The following is a 12,281-nucleotide window of genomic DNA, read 5'->3' as shown; positions in this document are numbered from 1 at the left end:
TCTATACCCTACACTCTATACCCTAAACTCTACACTATATACCCTACACTCTATACCCTACACTCTATACCCTACACTCTATACCCTACACTCTTCACCCTACACTTTATAGCTTACACTCTATACCCTACACTCTATACTATTCACTCTATACCCTACACTCTATACCCTACACTCTATACCCTACACTCTACACCATACACCATACACTCTATACCCTACCCTCTATACCTTACACTCTATACCCTACACTCTACACATTATACCCTACACTATATACCCTACACTCTACACTCTATACCCTACACTCTATACCATACACTCTATACCCTACACTCTATACCCTACACTCTACACTCTATACCCTACACTCTACACTCTACACCCTACACTCTACACTTTACACTCTATACTCTACACTCTATACCCTACACTCTATACCCTACACTCTACACTTTATCCCCTACACTCTATACCCTACACTCTATACCCTACACTATATACCCTACACGCTATACCCTACACTCTATACCCTACACTCTATACCCTACACTCTATACCCTACATTCTACACCGTACACTCCATACCCTACACCCTATACCCTACACTCTATACCCTACACTCTACACCCTACACTCTATACCCTACACTCTATACCCTATACTCTATACCCTACACTCTATACCCTACACTCTACACTCTATACCCTACTCTCTAAACCCTACACTCTATACCCTACACTCTACACTCTATACCCTACACTCTATACCCTACACTCTACACTCTATCCCCTGCACTCTATACCATACACTCTACACTCTATACTCTACACTCTATACCCTACACTCTACACTCTATACCCTACACTCTATACCCTACACTCTACACTCTATACCCTACACTCTACACTCTATACCCTACACTCTATACCCTACAATCTATACCATACACTCTATACCATACACTCTATACCCTACACTCTACACTCTATACCCTACACTTTACACTCTATACCCTACACTCTATACCCTACAATCTATACCATACACTCTATACCATACACTCTATACCCTACACTCTATACCTCACACTCTACACTCTATCCCCTGCACTCTATACCACACACTCTACACTCTATACCCTACTCTCTATATCCTACACTCTATACCCTACACTCTATACCCTACACTCTACACTCAATACCCTACACTCTATACCCTACACTCTACACTCTATACCCTACACTCTACACTCTATACCCTACACTCTATACCCTACAATCTATACCATACACTCTATACCATACCCTCTATACCCTACGCTCTATACCCTACACTCTACACTCTATACCCTACACTCTATACCTTACACTCTATACCCTACACTCTACACTCTATACCCAACACTCTATTCCCTACACTCTATACCATACACTCTATACCCTACACTCTATTCCCTACACTATACACTCTATACCCTACACTCTACACTCTATACCATACACTCTATACCCTACACTCTATACCCTACACTCTACACTCTATACCCTACAATCTATACCCTACACTGTATACCCTACACCCTACACTCTATACCCTACAATCTACACTCTATACCCTACACTCTATACCATACACTCTATACCCTACACTCTATACCCTACACTCTATACCCTACACTCTATACCCTACTCTCTACACTTTATACCCTACACTCTACACTCTATACCCTACACTCTATACCCTATACTCTACACCCTACACTCTACACTCTATAACCTACACTATATAACCTACACTCTATACCCTACTCTCTACACTTTATACCTTACACTCTACACTCTATAACCTACAATCTACACCCTACACTCCACACTCTATACCCTACACTCTATAACCTACACTCTATACCCTACACACTATACCCTATACTCTACACCCTACACTCTACACTCTATACCCTACACTATATAGCCTACACTCTATACCCTACACTCTATACCCTACTCTCTACACTTTATACCCTACACTCTACACTCTATACCCTACACTCTATACCCTACACTCTACACTCTATACCCTACACTCTATACCCTACACTCTACACTCTATACCCTACACTCTACACTCTATACCCTACTCTTTAAACCCTACACTCTATACCCTACACTCTACACTCTATACCCTACACTCTATACCCTAAACTCTACACTATATACCCTACACTCTATACCCTACACTCTATACCCTACACTCTATACCCTACACTCTTCACCCTACACTTTATAGCTTACACTCTATACCCTACACTCTATACTATTCACTCTATACCCTACACTCTATACCCTACACTCTATACCCTACACTCTACACCATACACCATACACTCTATACCCTACCCTCTATACCTTACACTCTATACCCTACACTCTACACATTATACCCTACACTATATACCCTACACTCTACACTCTATACCCTACACTCTATACCATACACTCTATACCCTACACTCTATACCCTACACTCTACACTCTATACCCTACACTCTACACTCTACACCCTACACTCTACACTTTACACTCTATACTCTACACTCTATACCCTACACTCTATACCCTACACTCTACACTTTATCCCCTACACTCTATACCCTACACTTTATACCCTACACTATATACCCTACACGCTATACCCTACACTCTATACCCTACACTCTATACCCTACACTCTATACCCTACATTCTACACCGTACACTCCATACCCTACACCCTATACCCTACACTCTATACCCTACACTCTACACCCTACACTCTATACCCTACACTCTATACCCTATACTCTATACCCTACACTCTATACCCTACACTCTACACTCTATACCCTACTCTCTAAACCCTACACTCTATACCCTACACTCTACACTCTATACCCTACACTCTATACCCTACACTCTACACTCTATCCCCTGCACTCTATACCATACACTCTACACTCTATACTCTACACTCTATACCCTACACTCTACACTCTATACCCTACACTCTATACCCTACACTCTACACTCTATACCCTACACTCTACACTCTATACCCTACACTCTATACCCTACAATCTATACCATACACTCTATACCATACACTCTATACCCTACACTCTACACTCTATACCCTACACTTTACACTCTATACCCTACACTCTATACCCTACAATCTATACCATACACTCTATACCATACACTCTATACCCTACACTCTATACCTCACACTCTACACTCTATCCCCTGCACTCTATACCACACACTCTACACTCTATACCCTACTCTCTATATCCTACACTCTATACCCTACACTCTATACCCTACACTCTACACTCAATACCCTACACTCTATACCCTACACTCTACACTCTATACCCTACACTCTACACTCTATACCCTACACTCTATACCCTACAATCTATACCATACACTCTATACCATACCCTCTATACCCTACACTCTATACCCTACACTCTACACTCTATACCCTACACTCTATACCCTACACTCTATACCCTACACTCTACACTCTATACCCAACACTCTATTCCCTACACTCTATACCATACACTCTATACCCTACACTCTATTCCCTACACTATACACTCTATACCCTACACTCTACACTCTATACCATACACTCTATACCCTACACTCTATACCCTACACTCTACACTCTATACCCTACAATCTATACCCTACACTGTATACCCTACACCCTACACTCTATACCCTACAATCTACACTCTATACCCTACACTCTATACCATACACTCTATACCCTACACTCTATACCCTACACTCTATACCCTACACTCTACACTCTATACCCTACACTCTATAACATACACTTTATACCCTACACTCTATACCTTACACTCTATACCCTACACTCTACACCCTACACTCTACACTCTATACCCTACACTCTATAACCTACACTCTATACCCTACACTCTATACCCTACTCTCTACACTTTATACCCTACAATCTACGTTCTATAACCTACAATCTACACCCTACACTCCACACTCTATACCCTACACTCTATAACCTACACTCTATACCCTACACTCTATACCCTACTCTCTACACTTTATACCCTACACTCTACACTCTATACCCTACACTCTATACCCTATACTCTACACCCTACACTCTACACTCTATAACCTACACTATATAACCTACACTCTATACCCTACTCTCTACACTTTATACCTTACACTCTACACTCTATAACCTACAATCTACACCCTACACTCCACACTCTATACCCTACACTCTATAACCTACACTCTATACCCTACACACTATACCCTATACTCTACACCCTACACTCTACACTCTATACCCTACACTATATAGCCTACACTCTATACCCTACACTCTATACCCTACTCTCTACACTTTATACCCTACACTCTACACTCTATACCCTACACTCTATACCCTACACTCTACACTCTATACCCTACACTCTATACCCTACACTCTACACTCTATACCCTACACTCTACACTCTATACCCTACTCTTTAAACCCTACACTCTATACCCTACACTCTACACTCTATACCCTACACTCTATACCCTAAACTCTACACTATATACCCTACACTCTATACCCTACACTCTATACCCTACACTCTATACCCTACACTCTTCACCCTACACTTTATAGCTTACACTCTATACCCTACACTCTATACTATTCACTCTATACCCTACACTCTATACCCTACACTCTATACCCTACACTCTACACCATACACCATACACTCTATACCCTACCCTCTATACCTTACACTCTATACCCTACACTCTACACATTATACCCTACACTATATACCCTACACTCTACACCCTATACCCTACACTCTATACCATACACTCTATACCCTACACTCTATACCCTACACTCTACACTCTATACCCTACACTCTACACTCTACACCCTACACTCTACACTTTACACTCTATACTCTACACTCTATACCCTACACTCTATACCCTACACTCTACACTTTATCCCCTACACTCTATACCCTACACTCTATACCCTACACTATATACCCTACACGCTATACCCTACACTCTATACCCTACACTCTATACCCTACACTCTATACCCTACATTCTACACCGTACACTCCATACCCTACACCCTATACCCTACACTCTATACCCTACACTCTACACCCTACACTCTATACCCTACACTCTATACCCTATACTCTATACCCTACACTCTATACCCTACACTCTACACTCTATACCCTACTCTCTAAACCCTACACTCTATACCCTACACTCTACACTCTATACCCTACACTCTATACCCTACACTCTACACTCTATCCCCTGCACTCTATACCATACACTCTACACTCTATACTCTACACTCTATACCCTACACTCTACACTCTATACCCTACACTCTATACCCTACACTCTACACTCTATACCCTACACTCTACACTCTATACCCTACACTCTATACCCTACAATCTATACCATACACTCTATACCATACACTCTATACCCTACACTCTACACTCTATACCCTACACTTTACACTCTATACCCTACACTCTATACCCTACAATCTATACCATACACTCTATACCATACACTCTATACCCTACACTCTATACCTCACACTCTACACTCTATCCCCTGCACTCTATACCACACACTCTACACTCTATACCCTACTCTCTATATCCTACACTCTATACCCTACACTCTATACCCTACACTCTACACTCAATACCCTACACTCTATACCCTACACTCTACACTCTATACCCTACACTCTACACTCTATACCCTACACTCTATACCCTACAATCTATACCATACACTCTATACCATACCCTCTATACCCTACACTCTATACCCTACACTCTACACTCTATACCCTACACTCTATACCCTACACTCTATACCCTACACTCTACACTCTATACCCAACACTCTATTCCATACACTCTATACCCTACACTCTATAATCTACACTCTACACTCTATACCCAACACTCTATTCCATACACTCTATACCCTACACTCTATACCCTACACTCTACACTCTATACCCTACACTCTATTCCATACACTCTATACCCTACACTCTATACCCTACACCCTACGCTCTATACCCTACACTCTATACCCTACACTCTACACTCTATACCCTTCACTCTATACCATACACGCTATACCCTACACTCTATACCCTACACTCTATACCCTACACTCTATACCCTACACTCTACACCCTACACTTTATACCCTACACCCTATACCCTACACTCTATACCCTACACTCAACACCCTACACTCTATACCCTACACTCTATACCCTACACTCTATACCCTACACTCTATACCCTACACTCTACACTCGATACCCTACACTCTATACCCTACAATCTATACCATACACTCTATACCATACACTCTTTACCATACACTCTATCCCCTACACTCTATACCATACACTCTACACTCTATACCCTACACTCTACACCCTACACTATATACCCTACACTCTACACTCTATACCCTACATTCTCTACCCTACACTCTATACCATACACTCTATACCATACACTCCATCCCCTACACTCTATACCATACACTTTACACTCTATACCCTACTTTCTATACCCTACACTCTACACTCTATACCCTACACTCTATACCCTACACTCTACACTCTATACCCTACACTCTACACTCTATACCCTACACTCTACACCCTACACTCTATACCATACACTCTATACCCTACACTCTACACTCTATACCCTACACTCTATACCCTACACTCTATACCCTACACCCTACGCTCTATACCCTACACTCTATACCCTACACTCTACACTCTATACCCAACACTCTATTCCATACACTCTATACCCTACACTCTATACCCTACACTCTACACTCTATACCCTACACTCTACACTTTACACTCTATACCCTACACTCTATACTCTATACCCTACACTCTATACCATACATTCTACACTCTATACCCTACACTTTATACCCTACACTCTAATCCCTACACTCTACACTCTATACCCTACACTCTATACCCTACATTCTATACCCTACATTCTACACTCTATACCCTACACTCTATACCCTACACTCTATACCCTACACTCTACACTCTATACCCTACACTCTATACCATACACTCTACACTCTATTCCCTACACTCTATACCATACACTCTATACCCTACACTCTATACCCTACACTATACACTCTATACCCTACACTCTACACTCTATACCATACACTCTATACCCTACACTCTATACCCTACACTCTACACTCTATACCCTACAATCTATACCCTACACTCTATACCCTACACCCTACACTCTATACCCTACAATCTACACTCTATACCCTACACTCTATACCATACACTCTATACCCTACACTCTATACCATACACTCTACACCATACACTCTATACCATACACTCTACACTCTATACCCTACACTCTACACCCTACACTATATACCCTACACTCTACACTCTATACCCTACATTCTCTACCCTACACTCTATACCATACACTCTATACCATACACTCTATCCCCTGCACTCTATACCATACACTTTACACTCTATACCCTACTTTCTATACCCTACACTCTACACTCTATACCCTACACTCTATACCCTACACTCTACACTCTATACCCTACACTCTACACTCTATACCCTACACTCTACACCCTACACTCTATACCATACACTCTATACCCTACACTCTACACTCTATACCCTACACTCTATACCCTACACTCTATACCCTACACCCTACGCTCTATACCCTACACTCTATACCCTACACTCTACACTCTATACCCAACACTCTATTCCATACACTCTATACCCTACACTCTATACCCTACACTCTACACTCTATACCCTACACTCTACACTTTACACTCTATACCCTACACTCTATACTCTATACCCTACACTCTATACCGTACATTCTACACTCTATACCCTACACTTTATACCCTACACTCTAATCCCTACACTCTACACCCTACACTCTATACCCTACACTCTATACCCTACACTCTACACTCTATACCCTACACTCTATACCCTACACTCTACACTCTATACCCTACACTCTATACCATACACTCTACACTCTATTCCCTACACTCTATACCATACACTCTATACCCTACACTCTATACCCTACACTATACACTCTATACCCTACACTCTACACTCTATACCATACACTCTATACCCTACACTCTATACCCTACACTCTACACTCTATACCCTACAATCTATACCCTACACTCTATACCCTACACCCTACACTCTATACCCTACAATCTACACTCTATACCCTACACTCTATACCATACACTCTATACCCTACACTCTATACCATACACTCTACACCATACACTCTATACCATACACTCTACACCCCACACTCTACACTCTATACCCTACACTCTATACCCTACACTCTATACTATACACTCTATACCCTACACTCTATACCCTACACTATACACTCTATACCCTACACTCTACACCATACACTCTATACCCTACACTCTATACTCTACGCTATACATTCTATACCTTACAATCTATACCTTACACTCTTTACCCTACACTCTATACCCTACACTCTACACTCTATAACCTACACTCTATACCATACACTCTATATCCTAACCTCTATACCCTACACTCTATACCCTACACTCTACACTCTATACCCTACACTCTATACCATACACTCTATACCCTACACTCTATGCCCTACACTCTAATCTCCATACCATACACTCTAAACCCTACACTCTATAACATACATTCTACACCCTACACTCTATACCATACACTCTATACCATACACTCTACACTCTATACCATACACTCTATACCCTACACTCTACACTTTATACCCTACACTCTATACCCTACAATCTATACCCTACACTCTATACCCTACACGCTATACCCTACACTCTATACCCTACACTCTATACCCTACACTCTACAGTCTATACCCTACACTCTATACCATACACTCTATACCCTACACTCTACACTCTATACCCTACACTCTATACCATACACTCTATACCATACACTATATGCCCTACACTCTAATCTCCATACCATACACTCTATACCCTACACTCTATAACATACATTCTACACCCTACACTCTATACCATACACTCTATACCCTACACTCTACACTCTATACCATACACTCTATACCCTACACCCTACACTCTATACCCTAAACTCTACACCCTACACTCTATACCCTACACTCTATACCCTACACTCTATACCCTACACTCTATACCCTACACTCTACACTCTATACCCTACACTCTATACCCTACACTCTATACCATACACTCTATACCATACACTCTATCCCCTACACTCTATACCCTACACTCTACACTCTATACCCTACACTCTATACCCTACAATCTATACCATACACTCTATATCATACCCTCTATACCCTACACTCTATACCCTACACTCTACACTCTATACCCTACACTCTACACTCTATACCCTACACTCTATACATTACGATCTATACCATACACTCTATACCATACACTCTATACCCTACACTCTATACCTCACACTCTACACTCTATCCCCTGCACTCTATACCATACACCCTACACTCTATACCATACACTCTGTACCCTACACTCTAAACTCTATACCCTACACTCTATACCCTACACCCTACGCTCTATACCCTACACTCTATACCCTACACTCAACACTCTATACCCTACACTCTATTCCATACACTCTATACCCTACACTCTATACCCTACACTCTACACTCTATACCATACACTCTACACTTTACACTCTATACCCTACACTCTATACCCTACACTCTATACTCTATACCCTACACTCTATACTCTATACCATACACTCTATACCGTACATTCTACACTCTATACCCTACACTCTATACCCTACACTCTAATCCCTACACTCTACACTCTATACCCTATACTCTATACCCTACACTCTATACCCTACACTCTAGACTCTATACCCTACAGTCTATACCATACACTCTATACCCTACACTCTACACTCTATTCCCTACACTCTATACCATACACTCTATACCCTACACTCTTTACCCTACACTATACACTCTATACCCTACACTCTACACTCTATACTATAGACTCTATACCCTACAATCTACACTCTATACCCTACACTTTATACCCTACACTCTATACCCTACACTTTATACCCTACACTCTATACCCTACGCTCTACACTCTATAACCTACACTCTATAACATACACTTTACACCCTACACTCTATACCTTACACTCTATACCCTACACTCTACACCCTACACGCTACACTTTATACCCTACACTCTATAACCTACACTCTATACCCTACACTCTTTACCCTACTCTCTACACTTTATACCCTACACTCTACACTCTATACCCTACACTCTATACCCTACACTCTACACTCTATACCCTACACTCTACAATCTATTCCCTACACTCTATACCATACTCTCTATACCCTACACTTTTTACCCTACAATATACACTCTATACCCTACACTCTACACTCTATACCATACACTCTATACCCTACACTCTATACCCTACACTCTACACTCTATACCCTACAATCTATACCCTACACTCCATACCCTACACTCTAAACCCTACACTCTATACCCTACACTCTACACTCTATACCCTACACTCTATACCATACACTCTATACCCTACACTCTATACCCTACACTCTATACCCTACACTCTACACTCTATACCCTACACTCTATAACATACACTTTATACCCTACACTCTATACCTTACACTCTATACCCTACACTCTACACCCTACACTCTACACTCTATACCCTACACTCTATAACCTACACTCTATACCCTACACTCTATACCCTACTCTCTACACTTCATACCCTACAATCTACACTCTATAACCTACAATCTACACCCTACACTCCACACTCTATACCCTACACTCTATAACCTACACTCTATACCCTACACTCTATACCCTACTCTCTACACTTTATACCCTACATTCTACACTCTATACCCTACACTCTATACCCTATACTCTACACCCTACACTCTACACTCTATACCCTACACTATATAACATACACTCTATACCCTACTCTCTACACTTTATACCCTACACTCTACACTCTATAACCTACAATCTACACCCTACACTCCACACTCTATACCCTACACTCTATAACCTACACTCTATACCCTACACTCTATACCCTACTCTCTACACTTTATACCCTACACTCTACACTCTATACCCTACACTCTATACCCTATACTCTACACCCTACACTCTACACTCTATACCCTACACTATATAACCTACACTCTATACCCTACACTCTATACCCTACTCTCTACACTTTATACCCTACACTCTACACTCTATACCCTACACTCTTTACCATACACTCTATACCGTACACTCTATACCCTACACTCTACACTCTATACCCTACACTCTATACCCTACACTCTATACCCTACAATCTATATCATACACTCTATACCATACACACTATACCATACACTCTACACTCTATACCCTACACTCTATACCCTACACTCTACACTCTATACCCTACACTCTATACCCTACACTCTACACTCTATACCCTACACTCTACACTCTATACCCTACACTCTATACCCTACACTCTACACCCTACACTCTATACCCTACACTCTATACCCTACACTCTATACCCTACAATCTATACCATACACTCTATACCATACACTCTACACACTACACTCTATACCCTACACTCTATACCCTACACTCTATACCCTACACTCTATACCATACACTCTAAACCCTACACTCTATACCTCACACTCTACACTCTATCCCCTGCACTCTATACCATACACTCTACACTCTATACCCTACATTCTATACCCTACACTCTACACTCTATACCCTACACTCTACACTTTATACCCTACACTCTACACTCTATACCCTACACTCTATACCCTACAATCTATACCATACACTCCTTACCATACACTCTATACCCTACACTCTATACCTCACACTCTACACTCTATTCCCTACACTCTACACTCT

The sequence above is a fragment of the Ranitomeya imitator genome, chromosome 1 (assembly GCF_032444005.1).
Source record: "Ranitomeya imitator isolate aRanImi1 chromosome 1, aRanImi1.pri, whole genome shotgun sequence".
Taxonomy (NCBI): Eukaryota; Metazoa; Chordata; class Amphibia; order Anura; family Dendrobatidae; genus Ranitomeya; species Ranitomeya imitator.
This window is presented reverse-complemented; position numbering follows the sequence as displayed.